We start from the raw sequence: 25,523 nt of genomic DNA, 5'->3' as shown, positions 1-25,523 counted from the left end.
GCCCCAGAGATCAATTCCCATGCCGCTGTCCGTGTTGTGGTCATTGCTCGAGAGATCGATGAGAAGAAATAGTTGGTCGCGCTAATCCTTTAGGGTAGTTTGGATTGTGTTTAATTAACAGAATGATGTGTGTTATCAAACCATCTTAGGGCTAGTGCACTGTCTTGTGTGGGCGGTACTTGCTACTTTTGTTTGTTAGTGAATCATGCGAACCCTCTCCGAGTTATGGAAACAGATGTATCCTCAGCAGCTTTTGATGTAATATGTGGCATGCTTAGATGTAAGTTTGAACTGTTTATCATATCAGCAGGGCTTGTTTGATGATTCTTGGTGTTAGTAGGCTAGCTACTGTGCGAGCTATAGTACTTGCAAAACACTCACCAAAAAGAAACGTTGGGGCTGATGAGCTCGTGGTACGCTTATAGGTCTGATCCGTTATCGATCGGCCAATAGCCCAAGCTCCTAAAATTGTAGGCTTAGTGATCAATCAGAAAATAGTCAACACAGATACATTCAGGTCTCATTTGGTTCATAGGGTAGGAAAATCATAGCAAAAGTACATAGACATACAACACAAAATCATAGCAGTACAGAGGTGTACTCCCTCCGTTTGAAGATAGATGACTCAACTTTGTACTACTAACGTTGAAACGGAGGGAGTACAAATCCTAGGCGGGCTAGTTTGGCCTAGTGGGTTTCAGTGATATGACGTGGTACAGTGTCGTCCAATCTTCGTGTGTGGTAGCAGTATTGCAGGTACAGTAAGTTTTCTTGAAGAAGCGGAATTCAACAAAGTCATGATGGTTCCTTCGTCCGACCAACTTACAGTGGGAAAGGTTGGGCCTGTGCTACGACCGGGATGGACCAGGATAATTTTGTGCATGGCAGGTGGACCAGGATGGTCGACGTCCCACATGTCGGCGAATGAAAGTATTCTTTCCGATATAGAGAACAAGCAACGAGTATTCATTGTTTATTTTTGATGAAAGCTATTGTCTCCACTGTTACGACGGAGGAGTGTGAAACACGGCATCCCAGTGAACTTGGCATGTGCACCACTCCCTCCTTCCTCATGGAATACTACCATAGTGTTGACTATAAGGTTGGCTATAAGGTTACAACTTTTTCTCACTTTCTCTCTATCTATTTCCTCTCAAATGTTTTTACCTTTCTTTTTTTAGACACAAGAGTTTATTATGCCTCTTTTTTAGAATTAGTTTTAACCTAGGAGCACGTGTAGAGATGGGCTCTTGCAGAGCCCACTCCTTGACTTTGTCAATGCTTATCTCTCCTCCACATAAGCGAGCTTATAGCCCAGTATTTTTCTAGTACTACTTGCTATGAATGCAGGCAGCTGGCGTCTGAGGGGGAGCGCACGCGGGAGATGTGGGGGGTTTTCTGGTGGGCTAAGGCGATCAGAAGCGGGATTGGAAGCGGTCCGGACTCCCGCATGGCCCACCTCACATTATCACCATATATTTCTTGGAGTTTGTGCGCGGCGGGCGGGCGATCTCTTCTCGCTCCCCCGTCTCTCTCTTCTCAGTCGACGCCCGCCGAGCGATTAGATTTCGGCTATCGATGGTTTATTCAATTGCAGTCCCACATGTTAGTGAAAATGCAAGATAATGTGTGTCCCCTCTAGGCGTGCAAGCTGGACTGTCGGGGGTGCGACGCGAACGCGACGCATACGAGTCGTAAGTGTGTCGCCTTTTCCTTTTGAACTTGCAAAGTGTAACATTTTCGTGCGACCGATCGATAGAAATCTAGAACAAAATGAAGAGGGTCGGGCTTTCCCGCGCGTTAGGCGGGCTAGTTTGAGTGATATGACGTGCTACAGTGCCGTCCACTTGCTCCATTTTTATGTAAGCAAGAGCCTGCACTCTTACGTGGGAGGAGTGGGAAACACAACATATGTGATTTTGATCGAGGGATAACTGTTCCCTGTGAAATAATGGAGCACTGTTAGCGATTATAGCATGATAGTTAGGGCATCTCCAGCGCTGGCCCACAAATTTACACCAGCATCTGTCTGAGGATACTGATATCAGAGGATGCCATCCAATGCTGCCCGCATACCTTTCGACAACTATATGAACTAACTGGACGAAATTTGTGCAAACAAAGCAAATTTCAAATTAACCGGATGAAATTCATTACATTTCGAAAACTTTTCCTATAAACTGGACGAAATTCATTACATATTTCGCACAAACCATACTAAAACCTACTGTAAACCTAATCTAAACGATCGCCGGCACTCGACCACCATGTCCGGCCATGAACCCGAGAAAGCCGACCATTGCCTTTACCTCCTCCTCATCCTCCTCGATAACCTCCTCCTCCGGAGCACAAGGTTCTGAAGATTTACGCCTCCACGTCGCCGTCAAGCGGCTAATCGGCCACCGATGTTTATCCCACCAAGCTTGGCATCGATTGAGTGGAGGAGCGGTGGCCTTCCTGGGACCAGAGCGGTGGTGACCTACCGTGTACTACTCTTCCTCGTTGTCAGTTGCACCCATGCACGCGCGCCTGCTTTGTGGTTCTGGCGGCCGAGGGGGAGCCAGCGATCTCCTTCGTCTGCTCCTCTGACAGTATGTCCAAGAGAGCTTTGGAGCGCGCCCGGAGCGGAGCCGCCGATGTCCTTCGTCTGCTCCTGCGATAGTACGTCTAAGAGAGATTTGGAGCGCCAGGAGGCCATGGTTGGAGTGGTGCCGATAGAAGGAAGGGGCCAGAGGAGAATGAGTGTGGGTCTTTGGCTATGACTGGGAGCTGGGGCTCAAGTTAATATAGCGGGCGAATGGCAATGAGCCGCGGTAGACGGATGGACGGCTGGCGCCGGAGTAGGTTCGTCGGCAGCCGCCTGTCATTAATGTGGGCGGCGGACGGAAAGATGGCCATGGTGTCGTTAATGCGGAGCAGTCGCTTGCACTGGGATGCCGTGCCGGTGGCGCTCTCTCGGCCGTCGCGGTGCTGCAATGCCGGCGCTAGTGAGAGGTCGCATTGGGCGTGAATGCAGACGCTGCTTCAATGACTTAACTGCAGGTGCAGTTGGGTCACTGACATGTGGGCCCTACAGGCATCTAGCCCGCATGTCAGTGACACACAAATTGCACCTGCAGTTAAGTCCCGTGAATGAGGCATTGACGTTCTGGAGAGTCGATGACCGTTTTAGGCGGGAAGCCCGCGCTAGCGATTGAAGGGGTTTTGGTAGGCCAGGACGGTCAGATGCTGGCGTGGTGGTAAAATGTGAACTCATGGAGGACGAGCCTTTGAAGCATATGCAGCACGTATTGACAACCAGGCGTCCATGCAACTGCTCTTGTCACCAGCTAGCCTTCGACGACCACCATTAGACACCACACAACCATGCATAACTTACGAATAATGGACGAATCGGTCAGACACACACTCGTGTGCAGTGGCACTATGATCGCTCGCTCATGATAGTACATATATAGGTACCATAGTACCCTCTCCAGCTAGGCTGTTTTGTAGATTGTCGTTGTGATGGATGATATACATGAGCAAGGCGCCGAGTCATGAGTATGACCGTTGGTGTTGAGCCAGGTGAATACATGCTCGGTGTTCGCGGAGGCCTCCAGCAAACGTCTTAACAGTAATGTCAGGCACCGCCGGGGAACGCAGGTGATGGGCTCGCCGTTTGTGTTGCGCCATGAGCAGGACTTTGATTAAGAGGGTGACGTGCATGCATTAGCATGGTTTGACAGCGTGAGCTTGAGTGCCTGCACGCGTGCATGCTACTTGCCTCTATGGACGGTGTGCACTAATGTGTGCATCATGTATAATATAAAAAGAATAGGTTTGTGCATTTAACACAAAGTATTTCATTTTCATTTGGCTGACGAGTGTGCGTTGCAACGACGAGTCCGTGGTTTGATTCCTCACGTACGCATAATTTTGGTTTTTATTTCTTTCTCCACTGATAGGTAGGCCCGCATAGATAGATAGATAAAGAACACGAGCTGATGAGGCGCATGCGGACTGTTTGACTGGTTAACCAGACAAATACGGAGCTATCACTACTGCAGGATACTGCTAACGCGACACTACGATCAGAGACCCTTTGCCAAAACTGTGTGCGATGCAATAATCGCAAACGATGGTGTAAAAAATCCGCCAAAAAAGGTGCAAAACGTTTGCGATGGCGGAGCCATCAAACACGATTCAGATTTCAGTTGCGTGTGCAATGCAGGGCACACGGTTAATCCATTCAAATTGTCTGCGATGAGGAAGAGCAACAGAAACGGGCAGCCATATCAATGTGTGTGCGATGCAGGACACACGGTTAATCCATTCGAACTGTTTGCGATGAGGTAGAACAACAGAAACGGGCAGCCATATCAATGTGTGTGTGATATACGGCATAGGGTTCACTTGGACGAACTGTTTTCGATTAGGGAACACAACAGAAACGGTTCAACTTAACAAGATGTGTGTGATATGTGGCATACAGTTCACATGGATGAACTGTTTGCGATGAGCCAAAAGAACACAAACGAGTCGTGTAAAGAAGATGTGTGTGATACGTGGCAAATAGCCAACTCGGATGAACTGTTTGCGATGAGAAATTACAACACAGACGGTCAATACAGTTACTTCGTGTGCGATTCTGCGTGTACAAAAAACTTTGAAAAATGCAAACTAGTTGCTTGTGGTGGCTAGAAGTATCGCACACGATGCGTCTGCGAGTACTCGTGTGCAATGATTTGTATGTTACACATATGTTTCCTTATGTTAACATGTGTGTGAATTTGCAATATGGACAGTTAATATGCAAATGCCTTCTGGACATCGGGCACATGCTTAAACTCAATGAACTGTGTACGATACTAATACTTTCCATGAAAATTTATGAACTCGGGTAATAGCATCTGAGTAACATATATATAGTGGTTACACTATTCGACAAAAGGAGGATCTCCGTAACACGGTTTTGACAACCATATGATCCATATCTACATACTTAACATAGTAACAACTATCACATTTTAAGAGGCTAAGGGCCAACAACCATATGGTCCATATCTACATACTTAACATATATAGTAACAGCTAGCACATTTTAAGAGGCTGAGGGCCAACAACCACAACTATCCACTGGAAGCAGCTTGACAACGTCGACTCGGCATCTCGTCAATGAAAAGGAGGAGCCCTCATGTGCCTTGGTAGAGCATGAGTAGAACAGTGTCTCCAATTTTCCAATCTGGATGCATTGCCATGAGAAGCGAGAACTTGTTAATTTGAATGGTTCCATTTCTGCGGGAAATGCAGTATCTTGCAATCACTTTGGCGTTATTAGCAGACACAAGTGTAATTCGACCACGCCGGGAAATCGATCCAAGAACTGCTACAGGGGGCAGTTTCTGTTGACATCTAGAATAAAAAACAATTGTAACATATCGTTGAAGATATATATAGTTTATGAGCATCAACATTAAAATATGACTTTTTACCAGTGTTTTGTGCACACAATTGGTCTTGTTCAATGTGTGCACCATAGGTCTAATTAATCCCATCCAAAATCCAGCATTCATACGTTGTGCTATCTCTATCAGATTATCAACAAAGTTTATGACATGCTTCAAGTCCTTCCAGTGAAATTTGGTACGCTTACTAACATATAGATCATTCACTATGCATCCAACATATCCTGCTTAAAAGGTGGAAAGGTATTATTTATTCAGAACATGGCATAAGAATATATAGTGTGCATAAATTGGTAAATAGAATTTGTTACTGCCTAGGAACGGAGTCAGAATATGATATCACAATTGGTTGCTTAAATAGTGATCAATTGGTTGCTTAAATAGTAATATGACAGCATGGAGAAAGTTGAAAGGACACTAACCTCGATCAGACTTTGATCGGCTGATGACGTTGGGGAAGTAAACATCCATGTTAATTAGACCAGGTTGTGGTGCACGCACTAGAATTTTATTGCCAGCTTTCAGTTCATAACACTTGGACATTTTTCTCCAAAGGTCCGCATTAAAATAGGAGTGACCATCTTTATCAAGTTTTATGCTAACCGTCATTGTAAATCCATGTTGCATTGTCAATATGACATCCTGGGAGTCATCAGCAAAGTAAAAACCAAGATTTCCTTCTACTCCTGTTCTTGCAAATCAAGGGATGTACTGCTTGAAATGAAAATTAAGATCGTAAATTAGATATATCGAAATAACAGAGCAAGATGCAAATATGGGAGTAACTGGTAGAACAGATCAATATATAGATGAATGCAAAGTACAAAAAATAGAATTAAAAATACATAATGTAACAAAGATTTGATGCAAATATATAGATAATGTAGCAACAGACGGTATATGTTCACAAATTTAGGCCACGCCGACCGTGGTAGGTTGAGATTGAACATATCGAGCGCTCCATGAAGTCATCCGGAATGGTGAGATAGAACTTTGTTTCCGACTGGCCACGACCACAATTGCCCGATTCATGCTCGCACTGTGGACACATGAATGAACACCCATGGATCAGCTAGAACAAAAATGATTGCATGGCGATTTCCGCCTGTTGATTAACAGTGACGGACGGACTATGATAAGAGATGAGTGAATATTTCGCTAATTAAGTTGATTACCTTCTCCATGAGAAAAATCCAGAGTCTAGAATGTCGGTGCAGATAGGCGGCGGAAAGCCGTAGGGGCGAAATCCCGTGCCATTTGGAGCGCGACCTACGCCCGCCGCCAACAGCCGTCGAGCTTAGGGTGCAGACTTGCGAAGGAGTCCACGGCGAGTAAGTGGGGACGAAGTGGGCGAGGGTTTATTTTTCCTTTTGCATGTGTGAGTGAACACACACGGTTCGCAGAGGCGACGGAGATGAATCGTGTGCGATAGTAAATCACCGAGATTGAATGGGAATCCAAATTTCCTTTGTCCTTCATCCATGAGTTTTTTCTACAATGAACATAAACCCTACTAATCACCGTGTTCAAATTTGACACTTTTCCGGGTTCATTTACAATATTTAGGGGATTATGTGCATTTTGTAGGCATTAATGCACATAATTTAAATTCAAACAATTGGTGCTTGAAAAGGTGCACAAGAACGGTCTGGAAAAACCATACTCATGGTATTTAGTAATTTCTCAAGCCTTTTACAAGGAATGGGCAGAGATTTCTATGGAATGCATGGCAATAGTCAACCACAAACGCGTCATTTACTGGGTTATCAACTATAGAACAATGAAAAATGTGCTTGAAAAACATGACGCCTGGCATGGTGCCATGGTATGGCCTCGCCGTGCCCTAGTTAAAAGCTAAGAAGGTTTGATTTATGTCGTCATGCACGCCCTTCATAAATCGAACCATCACCGAGGAAGTTCAATGCTTTCGAGAGGGAAATCACCAAGATTGAAGGGGAATCCAAATTTCCGTCCTAGTTTGTCATTCAGTTTTCTTCCAACGATCAACATACCGCCTCAAATGCAACATGTTCAAATTTGACATTTTTCCGAACTCATTTACCATAGTTAGGGGATTATGTGCATTTTCTAGGCATTAATTATGCACATAATTCAAATTCGAACAATCGATGCATGAAAACGTGCACAAGAACGGTCTGGAAAACCATATTCGTGCTATTTAGTACATTCGCATGCCTTTTACAAGGAATGGGCAGATATTTCAAGGAAATGTGTGGCAATAGTCAACCATAAACGTGTCGTTTACTGGGTTAACAACTATACAAAAATGAAATACATGCTTGGAAAACATGACGCCTCGTGTGGTGCCATGGTATGACCTCACCGTGCCCTGCTAAAAATGTCGTCATGCACGCCTTTCATAAAACGAACCATCACCGAGGAAGTTTCATGGTTTCGAAGATGAAATCACCAAGATTTAAGGGGGGTCCAAATTTCCTTTGTCCTTTGTCCATTAGCTTTTCTATGATGAACATACAACCTGCAAATCACCATGTTCAAATTTGGCACTTTTCCAGGTTCATTTGCCATATTTAGGGCATTATGTGCATTTCCTAGGCATTAATGCACATAATTTAAGTTCAAACAATCGGTCCATGAAAGGGTCCACAAGAATGGCCTGGAAAACCATGCTTGTGTCATTTAGTAAATTCTCATGCCTTTTACAAGGAATGGACAGATATTTCGATGAAATGTGTGGCAATAGTCAACCACAAATGTTTGTTTGTTGGGTTTTCAACTATAGAAAAAATGAAATAAATGCTTAAAAAAGATGACGCGTGGCATGGTGCCATGGTATGACCTCACCATGCCCTGGTAAAAATTTGAGAAGGTTCGGCTTATGTCGTCATGCACGCCCTTCATAAATTGAACCATCACCGAGGAAGTTCCATGCTTTCGAGAGGGAAATCCCCAAGGTTGAAGGGGAATCCAAATTTCCGTCCTAGTTTGTCATTCAGTTTTTTCCAACGATCAACATACCGCCTCAAATGCAACGTGTTCAAATTTGACATTTTTCCGGGCTCATTTACCATATTTAGGGGATTATGTGCATTTTCTAGGCATTAATGGACATAATTCAAATTCGAACAATCGGCGCATGAAAAGGTGCACAAGAACGGTCTGGAAAACCATGCTCGTGTTATTTAGTACATTCTCATGCCTTTTACAAGGAATGGGCAGATATTTCAAGGAAATGTGTGGCAATAGTCAACCATAAACGCGTCGTTTACTAGGTTAACAACTACACAAAAAATGAAACACATCGTTGGAAAACATGACGCCTAACGTGGTGCCATGGTATGGCCTCACCATGCCCTGGTAAAAATTGGAGAATGTTTTCCTTATGTCGTGATGCACGCCTTTCATAAATCGAACCATCACCGAGGAAGTTTCATGGTTTCGAGGGGGAAACCACCAAGATTGAAGGGGGATCCAAATTTCCTTTGTCCTTTGTCCACGAGTTTTTTTTCTATGATGAACATACAACCTGCAAATCACCGTGTTCAAATTTGGCACTTTTCCGGGTTCATTTGCCATATTTAGGGGATTATGTGCATTTCCTAGGCATTAATGCACATAATTCAAGTTCAAACAATTGGTGCATGAAAGGGTGCACAAGAACGGCCTGGAAAACCATGCTCGTGCCAACTAGTAAATTATCATACCTTTTACAAGGAAGGGACAGATATTTCGATGAAATGTGTGGCAATAGTCAACCACAAACGTATGTTTATTGGGTTTTCAACTATAGAAAAAATGAAATAATGCTTGAAAAACATGACGCCTGGCATGGTGTGCCATGGTATGACCTCACCATGCACTGGTAAAAAATAGAGAAAGTTTGGCTTATGTCGTCATGCACGGCCTTCATAAATTGAACGTCACCAAAGAAGTTCCACGCTTTCGAGAGGGAAATCACCAGGATTGAAGGGGAATCCAATTTTTCTTCGTTCTTTGCCCTGGAGTTTTTTTCTACGATGAACATACACCCTGCAAATCACCGTGTTCAAATTTGGCATTTTTCCGGGCTAATTTCCATATTTAGGGGATTATGTGCATTTTCTAGGCATTTAGCGCATATAAATCCAATCCAGCCACAGGTGCACGGGTGTGATGTGAGGGACGTGGATTGTCATTCGATCGCGGCGCATCCTACGGTGCACACGCACGATCCGCATGGCTGGGGTTCCGGCCAATCATAATGCAACACACAATAGGCTCAGTGCACACTATTTCCGGAAGCGACGGAGATGAACCATGTGCGATAATGAACGAGCAAAATTGTAAGGGAAGCCAAATTTCTGTTGTCGTTTGTCGTTGAGCTCTTGAATACCACCACACTGTACGGCTGCCCGGCCCCTCCATCCCAGAGCTCTCTCCAGGTGTCGTCCATGGCACCGCGGCGCACAGTAACTGGTAAGAAAGCGATGGCATCCTGCCGCGCCGCGTTCCTCGCCGCCCACGACCGCACACATGGTAAGGAAGCGATGGCATCTCGCTGCACCGAGTTCATTGCCGCCGGCGGCCAGACAGTTACATGGGAGGACTTTGAGGCTGCCATGGCCGAATGGGTGGTGGATCTAGAGGTGGCCAAAGCCGCACAGAAGGAGCGGAAAAGGCATAAAGCAGTCAAGAAAAGAGAGTCCCGCCGGCGCAAGAAAGAAGAGGCCGCATGCCGTGGTGAGGAGAGCTTGGCGGAGATCGAAGCATGCTGGGCTGCCGCCTACAAGGCCAGGAAGGAGAACGCCGACGTCTGGCCAGCATGCCCCGATGGCAGCATGTGAGAAGTAGTTTAAGTTTGTAGTCACTTTCAGTTTATCAACTGAATTGCTTGAGGACAAGCAAAGGTTTAAGCTTGGGGGAGTTGATACGTCTCCAATGTATCTACTTTTTCTCACGCTTTTCCTCTTGTTTTGGACTCTAATTTGCATGATTTGAATGAAACTAACCCCGGACTGACGCTGTTTTCAGCAGAACTACCATGGTGTTGTTTTTGTGCAGAAATAAAAGTTCTCGGAATGGAACGGAACTTTGCGAGGATTTTTTATATCAATAATAAGAATTTCTGGAGCCAAGACCTGCCGGAGAGGGGCACCTAGGTGGGCACAACCCACCAGGGCGTGCCCCCCTCTCCTGGCGCGCCCAGGTGGGTTGTACCCACCTGGTGGCCCTGCTGACGACCCCACTGATACTATAAAACCACATATTTCCAGAAAAAAAATCAGGGAGAAAGAATAATCACGATCCACGAGACGGAGCCGCCGCCAAGCCCTGTTCTTCCGCGGGAGGGCAGATCTGGAGTCTGTTTGGGGCTCCGGAGAGGGGGATCTTCGTTCTTCATGATCACCAACCCATCTCCATCGCCAATTCCATGACGGGAGTGAGTAATTGCTTCGTAGGACCACTGGTCGGTGAGGAGTTGGATGAGATTCATCATGTAATCGAGTTAGTTTTGTTAGGGCCCGATCCCTAGTATCCACTATGTTCTTAGATTGATGTTGCAATGACTTTGCTATGCTTAATGCTTGTCACTTTGGGCCCGGGTGCCATGAACTCAGATCTGAACCGTTTATGAATTCATCATTATATCCATGTTTTAGATCCGATCTTGCAAGTTATAGTCACCTACTACGTGTTATGATCCGGCAACCCTGGAGTGACAACAACCGGGCCCACTCCCGGTGATGACCGTAGTTGAGGAGTTCATGTATTCACTATGTGTTAATGCTTTGTTCTGGTTCTCTATTAAAAGGAGGCCTTAATATCTCTTAGTTTCCAATATGGACGCCGCTGCCACGGGAGGGTAGGACAAAAGATGTCATGCAAGTTCTTTTAATAAAGCATGTATGACTATTTACGGAATACATGCCTACATTATATCGATGAACTGGAGCTAGTGCCGTATCGCCCTAGGCTATAACTGTCACATGATGAATATCATCCAACAAGTCACCGATCCAATGCCTACGAATTTATCTTATATTGATCTTGCTGCATTGCCACTACTGTCATCACTATTACACTTGCTACAATTTACTGCTATCACTGTTACTGTTACCGTTGCTGCTGTCACTACTATCAAAACTATCAAACTACTGTGCTACTGATCACTTTGTTGCAGATAATTAATCTCCAGGTGTGGTTGAATTGACAACTTAGCAGCTAATACCTTGAAATATTCTTTGGCTCCCCTTGTGTCGAATCTATAAATTTGGGTTGAATACTCTACCCTCGAAAACTGTTGCGATCCCCTATACTTGTGGGTTATCAGTGATGCTTTTGATTGCTCTGTTATTTATTGTGTTCCCCTCCGTTACTTCTTTTCCGGTTGCCACCGAGACCGATGTGATCCAGTGATCGACTACTTCACTGTCGAGGGTCCGTATCTGTCTATGGAGCTTCCAGGCAAGCCCCCTGATCATCCTGATATTGCGCATTCCATTCTCTCTCTTGCTTGCATTAGATTTTGCTACTATTATTGTTCTCTCCTATTCTGATGCATAGCCTGTTTTTGCTACCTGCTTTCATACCTTACCTGCTTATTCTAAACTTCTTAGTATAGGCTGGTTAGAGATCCATCAGTGACCCCCACCTTGTCCCAGTTGCCCCGCTTTATGTCCGATGACTCGATCAACGTGATCGACGTCTAGGCCCCGACACCGCACATCACCCCCTTAGTTGTAGGACTCTGCAAACTTACTATCGAGTGCCGAGGGTGATACCTCACCAGCACTTCTGATGTTAACCTTGTAGGTTAGTTCATCGGTTATGGTCATCGAGGGTGATTCCTCCTTAACCACTTCCGATACGACTCTGTCGTGCAACCCCTCAAGTGTGAACCTCGAGGGTGGTTCCTCCTATGTTCACCTTGATGATTACATCGAGTGGAATCCACCGAGGGTGATTCCTCGGGGTTTCCCCCTAGTGTTTGGACACACGGATACTTGGAATTTACAACTGTTACTTGGAAAGGCGGGTCGACCCTGAGGGGTACCCGCGAGTGATGTGGAGATGGGTTGACCTGGAGGGTACCCGAGAGTTGAATACGAGGCATGGCCGGGCATTCTTAGCCCTTGCCGCAAGTCCTCGAGATGAGGCGACGGGGTCACATCTTTCGTGAGTCTCTGCTTGTGACCGCACTACCAACACACTAACGGTTTGGATATTTGATCCGAGAAGGCCTCTGGCCTGATAGCACTAACCATCACGTGGGCATAGTATGGGCGTTCTGCGTCGTATGCATCAGCCAAAGCTTAATAAACGTCATGCAACTGAGCTGCGCGCGCTGGGTTGGACTGGTAAGTACCTGCCTTTTTAAGGAGGTAGCTAGGTCTACTCACCAGCCGCCCATGCAACATGCAGGAGTTCCTGGGGCGATGGCCCAAGACCCTTGGGGGCATAGGTTTAGTCCGGTGTGCTGACCTCTCTATTAAGCCTAGGACGGGTTGCGGCGTATCGTTTGGCCGAGGCCGGGAATGACCCAGTAAAGTGTGTTCGGCCAGAGTTAAGCGAGCGTGGTGGGTAAGTTGGTGCACCCCTACAGGGAAGAAAACATCTATCGATAGCCTGTCCTACGGTAATGGACAGTCGAAGTTGTATCCCGATCGGTACAACTAGAACTTGATGTTGAGGCATGTAATGGAAATGATGGCTCCGGGATTGTTTTCTCGCAGGGAGTCAAGGAAGTGATCCCTGGGCAATGTTACAACATACTTACTGATATTATAATATGCCACTCTTATCTCTTTTGATGCTGCAAGATGCTTGGAGCTGCTTGAAGATGCTAGTCTTCGATAGGCTAGGCTTTCCCCTTCTCTTCTGGCATTCTGCAGTCCAGTCCACATATACTACCCTTTTCATTGACACCAATGCATATGTAGTGTAGATCCTGCTTGCGAGTATGGATGAGTACTCACGGTTGCTTTGCTCCCCTTTCCCCCCTTCCCATTCTTCTCGGATGTCACAACCAGATGGTGGAGCCCAGGAGCCAGACGCCACTATCGACGATGACTACTACTACCACGAGGGTGCTTACTACGACGTGGAGGCCGCTGACGACCAGGAGTAGTTAGGAGGCTCCCAGGCAGGAGGCCTTGCCTTTTCGATCGATGTTGTTTTTGTGCTAGCCTTCTTAAGGCAGACTTGTCTAACTTATGTCTGTACTCAGATATTGTTGCTTCCGCTGACTCTTGTGTATTCAAGCTTATGTATTCGAGCCCTCGAGGCCCCTAGCTTGTAATATAAAGCTTGTTTTATTTTTATTTGTGTCTAGAGTTGTGTTGTGATATCTTCCCGTGAGTCCCTGATCTTGATCGTACACATTTGCGTGTATGATTAATTTACGATTGAATCGGGGGCGTCATAGTATGCCTCTCCAGAAGCTGACTACTGGAAGGATGCAGTTCGTAGTGAGATGGATTCCATCATGGCTAATGGGACATGGGAGATCACTGAGCGTCCCTATGGTTGCAAACCACTGGGATGTAAGTGGGTGTTCAAAAAGAAGCTTAGGCCTGATGGTACGATTGAAAAGTACAAGGCTAGGCTTGTGGCCAAGGGCTATGACCAGAAGGAATAGGAAGATTTCTTCTATACTTATTTACCTGTGGCCAGACTAAGCACCAGTCGAGTATTACTCTCGTTGGTGGCCTCGCATGGTCTTCTCGTCCACCAGATGGATGTTAATACGGCTTTTCTGAATGGAGAGCTAAACGAGGAAATCTACATGCAATAGCCAGATGGCTTTGTGATGATGGTCAGGAAAGAAAGGTGTGTAGGTTGCTGGAATCTTTATATGGCCTCAAACAAGCACCTAAGCAATGTTATGATAAGTTTAATACAACTCTGACAACTGTTGGCTTCGTTGTTAATGAAGCTGACAAATGTGTATACTATCGCCATGGTGGGGGCGAAGGAGTTATAGTGTGCTTGTATGTTGATGACATGCTGATATTTGGAACCAACCTCAAATTCATTGAGGAGGTCAAGTCGTTTCTGTCTCAGAACTTTGAGATGAAAGTCCTTGGTGTGGCTGATGTTATCTTGAACATCAAGCTACTGAGAAATGATGACGGTGGGATTACACTTCTGTAATCCAATTATGTTGAGAAGATGTTGAGTCGTTTTGGATATTCGGACTACAAACCATCTCAAACACCATATGATCCTAGTGTGTTGGTTCGAAAGTTCGAAGGCACATCTAAGGATCAACTGAGATACTCTCAAATCATTGGTTCACTCATGTACCTAGCGAGCGCAACGAGGCCTGACATTGCATTTGCTGTGAGCAAACTGAGTCGGTTTGTTTCCAATCCGGGTGATGTACACTGGCATGCTGTTGAAAGAGTTATGCGCTATCTGAAAGGTACTATGAACTATGGACTTCACTATACTGGATACCCGTTGGTACTTGAACGGTATAGTGATGCGAATTGGATCTCTGATGCTGATGAGATGAAGGTCACAACTGGGTATATGTTTACCCTTGGAGGTGGCGCTGTTTCTTGGAAGTCTTGCAAGCAAACGATCTTAACGAGATCGATAATGGAAGCAGAATTAACAGCATTAGACACATCTGGTGTCGAAAAAGGATGGCTTCGAGATCTTTTGATGGACTTGCCATTGGTTGATAAACCAGTCCTGGCTATCCTTATGAACTGTGACAATTAGACTGTCATCACAAAGGTGAAGAGTTCAAAGGACAACATGAAGTCCAACAAACACATAAGAATGAGATTAAAAGCTGTCAGAAAATTAAGAAACTCCGGAGTGATAGCGTTGGCAGATCCCTTTACAAAAGGGGTATCATGTGTTGTGATAGATAATGCATCGAGGCAGATGGATATGCGACCCACATGAGTTGCCATGGTGGTAACCCAACCTATGTGATCGGAGATCCCGTGAAGTAGGACCTGGGAAAACAAGCCAGTGGTGAACTGAGGAGAGTAACAATACTAACCCATTCCATTGGAGATGCAATACTCTCGATACTATATGGTAGGATGACTACTGTCTTAATGTGTTCCAAACCTTATGTAAGCAAGATGCTATCCTACAGAGCGATCTTTGGAGGAACGCACCTATATGAACCCGACTGCTGGTCACAGTCTATGAGATTGGGGTGATCTCTAGTAGCTCATGAATAGGCCAGGAGTGTAACTTATATGCTCCACCCGAGGGGCCAGCCTTCGGCAGCCTAGTACTAGTAAGACATGTGGTGAAACTTCTTTACGCCAAACTGACAATTCAAGGCATAGTCCATTGTTCAGTTGTGAAGGAGTGTAGCTGCTTGCTCTAGGTGAAGTGAACCTTAACAGGTCTTCACTGAAACACTGGTATATCGAAACAGTAATTAGAACAGAGGACACAATGGGCCCTCGAGATCTGGTGGGGGCTTGCTGAAATTTGGGATGGGCTTTAGACCCGTATAGAAATTTCTGAAAATCTTTAAGGGCCCATGTGGGTTTATTGACACTAGGTGGAGGTGGGAAGTTTAGTCCCACCCCATAAGTTGGAGAGGAGTTGGACCTCCTTATAAGGGTCTCTCTTCTACATGCTATTGGAGCTTGAGAAGAGAATAGGCCCTCGCGCACTCCTCCTTCGCCGCCCGCCTCGCCACGCCACGCCTCGTCACGACGCGCTGCAGGTTACGGAATTGAGCCGAGCCGAGCTCACACCTACGCGCTTATTTTTGCCAGTCACTAACGGAGAGTTCTCTGACAGCCGGGCCACGATCTGGGACGTCGGATCATGGGTTGTCACGGAGTCGGTCGTGTGTCGAGCCCACGTCTCTCCATGCGGCTGCGCCTATATAAGTGTGCAGTGTCTCCTAACCCTAGCCGCTACGATCAGATCGCATCTGCTCCACGCATACGCTCACTGTCGTTCCTTTGACAGCTGCGCCACCCACGTCTATCCACGCGGCTACGCCTATATAAGTGTGCGGTGTCTCCTAACCATAGCCGCCACGATCAGATCGCATCTGCTCCACACATACGCCCACTGTCGTTCCTTTGCTGCTGTCGCCGCCGGTGACTCCATCCCGTCCACCGCGTACACGGTCGACGAGAGAGCAGGTCTCCGAAACCACGTCTCTCTGGTTCCTATACGGGAGGGAGGCAAATAGGTTTTTGGGAAGCGACTACGCGACTTCTTGTTGTTCGTCTACTTCCTCTACGTCCACGTCATCTCCATCATCACCATGTCGCAGACCGACGCCGACCGTCTTGCTGCTGAGAAAGTTGAAGCCGACAAGATGGCCGCCGAGGACGCCGCTACTGCCACCACCGTCACGGCCTCTGCATGGCCTACTAGAGGTATAACTCGTTTATCCTGCTCCTACTGTTTTCTGTTATAGCTATGCTAGCATTATACGTAGATGTATCTGCCATTAGCATAGCATGTGCTTGCGTGATTCAATATCAGCATGTTCTTAATTCTGTCAATGCCATGCTAGTAATTTATTTATGGATTAAATTAGTCGAAAAGTTGCCTATTAACTTAGCAGGGGGGCATGGCCCCCTTAGCCTTCTACATAGCTCCGCCTCTAACGCCTAAGAGATTGGTTCATTACCTCGAGCGAGATGGAAGGGGCGGTGAACAAAGCAATGGCGGCCGTGAATCAGTGGGCGATGCACGAGGCCGTCATCGTCACGATGGAGGAGGGCAGGGGCACACCATGTACGACACAGTGCTACATGCAGTCCGAGAAGGCATGGCTTCCCATGGCGATCCAACGAGGATGAGCAACAGAAGGACATACTACCGCGGGCAATCGTCCAGGATTTGAGGTACGCTATAGTGTAATACTGTAATGCAGTTAAAAGAACCATGCCATTCCGTCATTGCTGATCCTGATTTTCATCTGAATGTAGGATGCGGGGAGCCACCGAGCATTCATGGACCATGGAGGACCGGAGGGGAGGGAGATGAGCTGCGTCGGGAGGGAGCTGCCCTGTGGATCATCGTTTGTGCATTTAACCATTTTATGTATATCATTAGTCAGCGAATTAAACAGGACGTATTGTACGCACTATCCCTGTTGGACTGGCTCATCATCCCGAGCGAGTTCCAGCCCACTGAGAGAACATCTAGTGCCGATACATATTTTGTCTGGTCCAGTTTGGATCCATCATCTTGAACAGGTTCCTAACTTGGGCAGCAATATGCAATAGCCTTGTATAATCAGAGCATGGGTCGTGCAATTAATCCGCAAGTGCGCCAACATGCCAATTTCAATAATAATATTGATTCACATGAACATGGATTTTCCTATGGCGCATAAAAGTGCCATATTTGGATAGTGATATTTGGCAACAGTGTGCCCGATAGGAAATGTATCATACCAACCTGTCGATCACCCTCCAGCTTACCAGGCCGATCATCCGCCCACTTACCAGGCCGATCGTCGTACAAGGCCCAACAGAAAGATGCCATCCCCCCACAACGCACTTTCCAGATCGCAACTTCCACTACAAAAAAATACACTTCCGTGATGATACGTGTTTGTCACAGTAGGTCACATTTTCTGTCATGCATGTACATCCATGACAAATTTATGACAGAATCAAGATAGTCATACCTGTGCTGTCGTAGAAGTGTTCCATGACATCACCAAAATTATCATCACAGAAGTGTCCACTTCCATGACGATAAATCGCGCGTCACAGAAGTGCTTTCGTCAAGGGTGACCGACACGTGGCATCCACCATAACGGAACGCCGTTAAGCTATCGGGTCCGGTTTTGGATCCGATAACCCGTTAACAGCCCCGACCAATGGGGATTTTCCACGTGTAGAATAATCATTGGCTGGAGGAAACATGTGTTGGCTCACCATTGGGACAGATGTCATCCCCTCATTGGACCCGAAGCGCCTATGATACGTCGACACGTGGCACGGCCCAACAGAGGCCCATTCCTGTGAAAAGGCTGGCCCGTTTGACTTGGTCAAAAGGTAGCGGGCCGGCCCATGGCAAGCCTGTTAACGGCATGTTCGCATATAGCCCATTTACAGCCCGCTAACCCAGGGCCCGTTTACGGCCTATCCGAATTAGGCCCAGTAGCGTCATCTGGGTCGTCCAATATAATTCCAGCCTATTTTAACTTCCGGCCCATGTATGGCCCATGACATCTTTCGGCCCATATGAGGCCCTTAGTAACCCTCGGCCCCTTAACGGCCCGTGGTAAAACTGGCCCGTAATGAACAGTGTATCACTTTATACCCATTAACAGCCCATTATTCAGTTGGGCCGTTTCTAGCCCATGTTATCTTTCGGCCTTCTCAGGGCCCATTTATTCTTGGGCTCATTTCCAGCATTCATTTACATACGGCCCTTTACTGTCATTTCCTGCTTGTGGGCCAAATTCAGCCCGTGGTTACAGTCGGCCCGGTTGTGTCCCGTTAATACGTTGGGCTGTTTTCATAGCATCATCAAATACAGCCAATTAATGACGGTATGTTATGGTCGGCCCATGAACGGATGATTTCAACTCTAGCCCATTTACGACCATAATGTGGTCTGTTATTGGCCCATGTTTGGCCAACCGATCATATGGCCTGTAGAAGGCCCATTGATGATACGGCCCGTAGAAGGCCCATCGTGTCTACGGCCTATATAAGGCCCATTGTTTCTACGCCCCGTAGAAGGCCCATTGTTTCTACGGCCCGTAGGAGGACCATATTAACTACAGTAAATATGTAGCCCATGGTTATTGTGGCCTAGTTTTAAAAAATAGGTTATTGCGGCCACTAGCAAACCGTGGAAAAAGAACTACACTGACTACAAGAAAACAAATAAACAAGACAATAAGGAAAGAAATTAGCAAGCAACTTACGCTAGGCTATCACGGCTATTACACATATTACATCCACTGGGCATCACAGTTCGCCACCAGTGCAAATATAGGGAACAAAGCAGCATATAAACGCCGCAGAAAAACAAGTACAGAACTGAAACCACTTCAGAAGAGCTCAAGAAACAATATCCTGGGTACCCATAATGCTGGCAAGATGCTTAGCAAGCTTATTAACTTTCTCTTGTTTGGCGCTTAAATCCTCCAGCACTTGCTGTTGCACCAGAAAGTATGCATCTGAATTCTGCAGGGACTTCCTCAGTCCTTCGGCTTCCTGTCGCATAACATCTGATCGATGTCTTTCAACTTGAAGTTGAGACTCAGGAAGCCGAACTGATTCAGGCAGCGAGTTCGAAGAGCTGGTGCCAGCAGTAGTAGCCAGTAACTCGAACACTACATCAAGACAGGACTTTGGGGTTGTCTCAGTGTCTTCAATATAGTTTTTATCAACTTTCTTGGAGACCAATAGGGATGTCTCACTACCTTGAACCTTATCTACATTACTTCCTTTACCATTGCATAACGGGGTACTCTTCTCCAATATTTTATCCGCGTTCTAAAAGAGAAACAAACAAACACATCACAGGTTTACAATGTAGTGTATGAAACTCATTTTGGTAAACCAGTTTAGTAGTGAGGTGGATAGGATAACAGCATGAAACAAACATATATCTATGTAGTATGGTCACTGTATGGTCTATATCATTCTAGTTTATGTTGCCAAATCAAGATAGATATAGTTAGAATCATATCTATTTAAGACAAAGCAGCATAGACAGAATATAAGTGTGGGAAACTACACAACAATAACAACACTTGTAATGTGCATGGCATGAGAACATAACTGTTTATTCAATTGAAACTGAAATCAACATAGAGCAAGTTACAACAGCAAACACGTTAAAGAAACGGGTTTAAAACATACCTGTTGCGCCATTGGAGTTTCAATTGCATCCTTCAAATTTGAAATTAGTTGGTATGAGTAAATACAGTGATGCAAGAGCAAAGTAGTATGAACCATAGCTACGGAACCTGACCTGAGAACAATTCTTCTTATGCTTTAAGCGTTGACTTGGGGGGAGTGGTGGTCCTCGTGCTTTGGGCATTGCAGTTGCCTTACTAACTGCTCGTGTTTGGGTGCTCTGTGGTGGAGACGGTGCTGTCAACAGGAACTGGGTTACTATCTGCTGGGGTTGGGGTTAGAAGGGGTGTAGCTGGTTCCCTGTCCAACTGGGTAGGGGTACAATCTGCGTGAGTCTGGGTTATGTGTGGTGGGGCTGGTTCTTAGGTAAGTACAACCGTGGTTCTATCTCCATCGACAGGTAGCACGATCTTTTCTGAAGACCGTGTTTTTACTCCCACAGATACTGCCATCACCCCCTCCAATTGAAATGGCTGATAAACAAGAAAAGTAATTGAATGTACAGTCATTGTAAGATAGACAGGTGCAATGTATAGTAGGGAAGAAAACAGGGCATGAAATAATTCACATTTATGTTGTCTAACCAAACAGAATAGCAGGACATAATTTCACATATATGATGGCTAATTAAACAGGATAGCATGACACAATTTCACATGTATGATGGCTAACTAAATAGGATAGAATGACATAGTTCAAAATATGGTGACTATGTAAACAGGATGACATGATATAACTATATGATGTGTCTATTAAAGTGGTTGGCATGCCATAAATCACAAACATGCCATCGATGGAAACATGATGGCATGATATAATTCATGGATAGAATGACATAATTCAAAATATGATGACTATGTAAACAGGATGAGATGATATAACTATATTATGTCTTTAGAAAATGGGTTGGCATGCCATAATTCAGATACATGTTGTCTATGTAAACATCATGGCATGATATAATTCGAATATATGATTTATATATTAAGGAAGTGAGCAGAGGGCAATCACATATATGATGTGTCAACTAAGGAGATGGCATTCAATATCGTGTATATGATGTAAAACTAAGCATTGCAATACAACATATGCATGATGTGAGTAATATAACCCTGCCAAGTTTGACATACACCTCAGGGGGATAACAGGACTGGTCATCTACCTTTGAATCCTCCTCTGAAGAGCTATCTGTAACCAGCAAGATATCTGCTTCAGCAGGTAGCATTGTCTGCTCTGAAGACCTTGTTTTCACTCCAGATTTCTCCATCACCAATTCAAATGGCTGATGCACAGGAAGAGCAGTTGAATATACAAACATTCTCGACAAAAGCAATGAGAAATACAAAAAAAGGACGGCATGATATAATTCACATATATGACGCTTGGCTAAACAGCATGGCATTGCATAATTCACATATATAATGCCTTGCAACAAGATAGCATTGCATAATTCACATATATAATGTCTTGCAACAAGATGGCATTGCATAATTCACATATATGGTAATTAGACACTAAACAGGTGGCATTCACACAAAGCATGTCTAAACTAAGCAAATGACATAGCAATGCAAGATACCATACGCACGAGCAACATAACCCTGCCAAGTTAGAGCATGCACCTCGGGGGGGGGATAGGACTGGTCATCTGTCTCTGAATCCTCCTATGAGGAGCTATCTGTAACCAGCAAGACATGCACTTCGTCAGATAGCATTGTCTGCTCTGAAGACCTTGTTTCCACTCCAGATTTTTCCATGACCGTGTCGAATGGCTGATGCAAAGGAAGAGTAATTGAATGTACTAACATTGTTGACAAATTTAACACGTAATAAAAAAATGATGTCATGATATAATTCACATATAAGATGACTGGCTAACTAGGGTGGCATTGCAAAATTCACATATATGATGCCTGGCTAAACAAGATGGCATTGCATGATTCACATATACGATAAAGAAACTAAACAGATGGCATTGACACAAAGCATGTCTAAACTAAGCAGATGACATCTTTGATGTATATAGTAAGCAATGCAAGGCACCATATGCGTGATATTACCAACATTAGCATGCCAAGTTAGAGCGAAGACCTCATGCGGTAAATAGGAGTGGTCTTCTGCTTCTCAATCCCCTCAGAACAGTTATCTTCCTCTTGATTACGATCCGAAATGGGTGGAGGGGGCCTGCCTTTGCGCCCACCATGGAGCAACGTCTACATGAAATTTTATTGCCACGCAAGGCTCGTCTCTTTTGCTCTACATGTTCAGTTCCATTGTGTACAATAACTGACATGCATAGGAATAAAACATAGTGAGATTATGTAAGGAGTGCATGCACAAATCCAGAGTGATGGTAGCAAACTGTGGATAGACCCAAAACCAATGATAGCAGGCAGATAATAGCTTTAGTTAAAAAATACAGATAATGGCTCCTTTAATATTTGTTTGCACCCAACATGAAACTCATAGTAGACACCCGAGATTAACCAGATAGTAGACAGATAGTACTGATTGCTGCCCCAATATGTACCCCACAACCATTTAAAAACTCAAGTTTCGGCATAAGTTTGGACCTGACTCGCAGTCTAATAGGTGAACACGACGATAAAGTAGCATGTCATCATATTAAGCGATGCATAACGTAAGCAGACACGGAAGAGTGCGACCTCTCTTGTGGACCTGTGTAGTCCTCAAGGTCATCTGCTCAGTTGCTGATGGTAATGCAGTCGTCGTGGCTGCCGGCGGCGGGGAAGAAGATCTGAGGCGGCGAAAGACAGTCTGGAGAGCGGATCCCTGCTGTGGTGAACCCTTCTGTCGTGGGAGCGGCTGAGCTGGGGTGGAACACAGCACCACAGGAGCAGGACAAACCACACAAGGTTTTCTTTGACACATATCTGTAACAGAAGTAATTGTGTAAGGGCTTGTTTGAATTTGAGGATTCTAACAATGCAGGGATAGGAAATAGACAGGAATAGGATAGGAATGCACGTGCAAAACAGAGAATTTAAAAACACAGGATTTCTGCCAAGCTGGGTGTTTGGTTCACAAGAATTGGAAGATCACAGGATGCAAAGAAGCATGGTGAGATTAAGTCAAACCACAAGAAGTGTACAACCTCTTTGGCGAAGCCATGTCGATCTCAGCGTGATTGGTTGGCCGGTGAGGATGCTCCGGCTGACTTGGCTGTCGGAGGAGGGGAAGAAGATCTTAGGCGTCTGGAGATGGAGCCCGAGGTACTGCTCCGTTGTGATGGAGGGTTTCATCATTGGAGCAGCTCCGGTGAGTTGTACGACGCCGAGGCTGAAGCAGGACAAGAGAGACAACGTTAACCTGAGTGGAATTCTAATAGCATCTCCAATAGATGACGTAAAATACATAACCACAAAGTGCTAGATGTAAAATACATCAGCCGCTCATCTCTGAACTTAACTGTCGAAACTGAATTTAACTATCGAAACTGAACTTGACTGTCGAAACTGAATTTTGCTGTCGAAACTGAATTTTACTGTCGAAACTGAATGCACTAGAGGTGAGGCTACACGTCAGTCGACTGACTTTTTCATCACTGGTCAGTCGATTTTGCAGCCGTTGGATACGAAATCAAGGGCCTGCAGTTCATCTTCAACCACCACCCCCCTGAGCCGCCAGCCACCACCGGCCAAACACTCCCCGCCCCGAAAACACTCCCCACCGCCGGTCCGCCGCCGCCTCGGCCATCCCTCTAGGCCCCCCGTGCCGAGCTTTTTCTCCAGCGATCCCCACGCCACCGCCCTACCCTGAACCCTAAGATAGATAGTGGGGTACCTCTCCGGCGAGCCCCCCTCCCCGCTGCGGCTGGTTCTTCCATAACTCCGGCGAGCCCCCCTGAAAATCGACTGACCCAAAATTCGATTCCGTCGACATAAGTATAGCTAAATCAGAGCAGCATCGCAAGAAAGAGCAAGAGCGAGAGAAGCAGCGCGAGCAAGAGCAAGAACAAGAGCAGACAAGGCAGGGGACCGAGAGCAAGAGCAGAGCAGCAGCGCGAGCGAGAGCTAAAGCAGCAGCAGCTCCTACTGATGTGGACGTCGCCGCCGAGGGAGCGACACCGTGGAGGAAGTGGTCGGCGACGCCGCAGTGGATGGAGCCGCGCCGTGTTGGCTCGGGACCGAGCGCCGGCAACACCGTGAGATCGAATCAAGAACAAAATGCGGCGATTAGTGTACAACCTCTTTGGTGGCGCCGATTAGGCCGCAGCTTCATCTGAGGAAACGGTGATGATGATGCTCTTCTGGTGGTATAGGTGAAGACGGCGGTGTGGGAATGGAGGTGGCGCGAAAGACGAGGGGAACGTCGGGGCAGCTCCTTGGAGGTGGAGGACCGGGTGGCTGAACTGGCGGGATGACTAGATCGACGACGGATCCTCATCCGGTACGGTGGATGAGGGACGTCGAGGTGTTGCTGTGGACGACGTCGTCGGGGAAGAGGCTCTGGCTGGGTGGCGGACGGAGGAGGGTGTGGGGCTTCGCGGGTTTTCCCAGCCTCGGTGTACGAATGGGTGGGCGGATGGGATGGGAGTGGGGAACCATGGCTTAGGGACGCGCTTGTCCGAAATGTGGGGTAAGTTACGAAAGTACCCCCACCGATTTGAGGCGGTTCTTTCGTTTCAGGGGTATCATGGGCATTTTGCGTGTCGGGATTTCACAGGAGGTGGGAGTTTTCGCGCGCGTTGTAATTTTGGAATAGCAAGGCGCGGGTTGAGATGGAGGGTGTTGTCGGAGCACAACGAGACAAAGATATATCTTAAATATTTCGGGCTAACAAGGCCCGGGTTGAAATTTCCGGACAAGCCTAACGTGTACTGTACCAAATCAATTCGCACTACAAATGTCATTCAAAACTTTGAATTCATGTTATGTTCAATTAAAATGTTTCACTACGTGTATAATGCATGCAACCTACTACTCAAATGAACGTTTTAGTGCATTCCAAACGTATATACTACCGCTTCAATATGAACTAAATTTGAATTCGTTTCTCTATTTGAATAAGATCTACAATAATGATTGTTGTGAAGTCAAAGCATTTGAATTCGTTTCTCTATTTTAATAAGATCTACAATCATCATTATTGTCAAGTTAGACCATCATTTGTCTATTATCTTCACAGCATACAACATGATTAGTCTCGAGTTACATATGAACTATGTGTACTATATGAACTCGAACTCGATTTTTTGAATCCACTTTATGTTGATTTCAAATCACAGTACATTTCAAGCTCTAGCTAGATCTTTATAATC

This window comes from Aegilops tauschii, chromosome 5 (assembly GCF_002575655.3).
Source record: "Aegilops tauschii subsp. strangulata cultivar AL8/78 chromosome 5, Aet v6.0, whole genome shotgun sequence".
NCBI classification, from domain to species: Eukaryota; Viridiplantae; Streptophyta; class Magnoliopsida; order Poales; family Poaceae; genus Aegilops; species Aegilops tauschii.
This window is presented reverse-complemented; position numbering follows the sequence as displayed.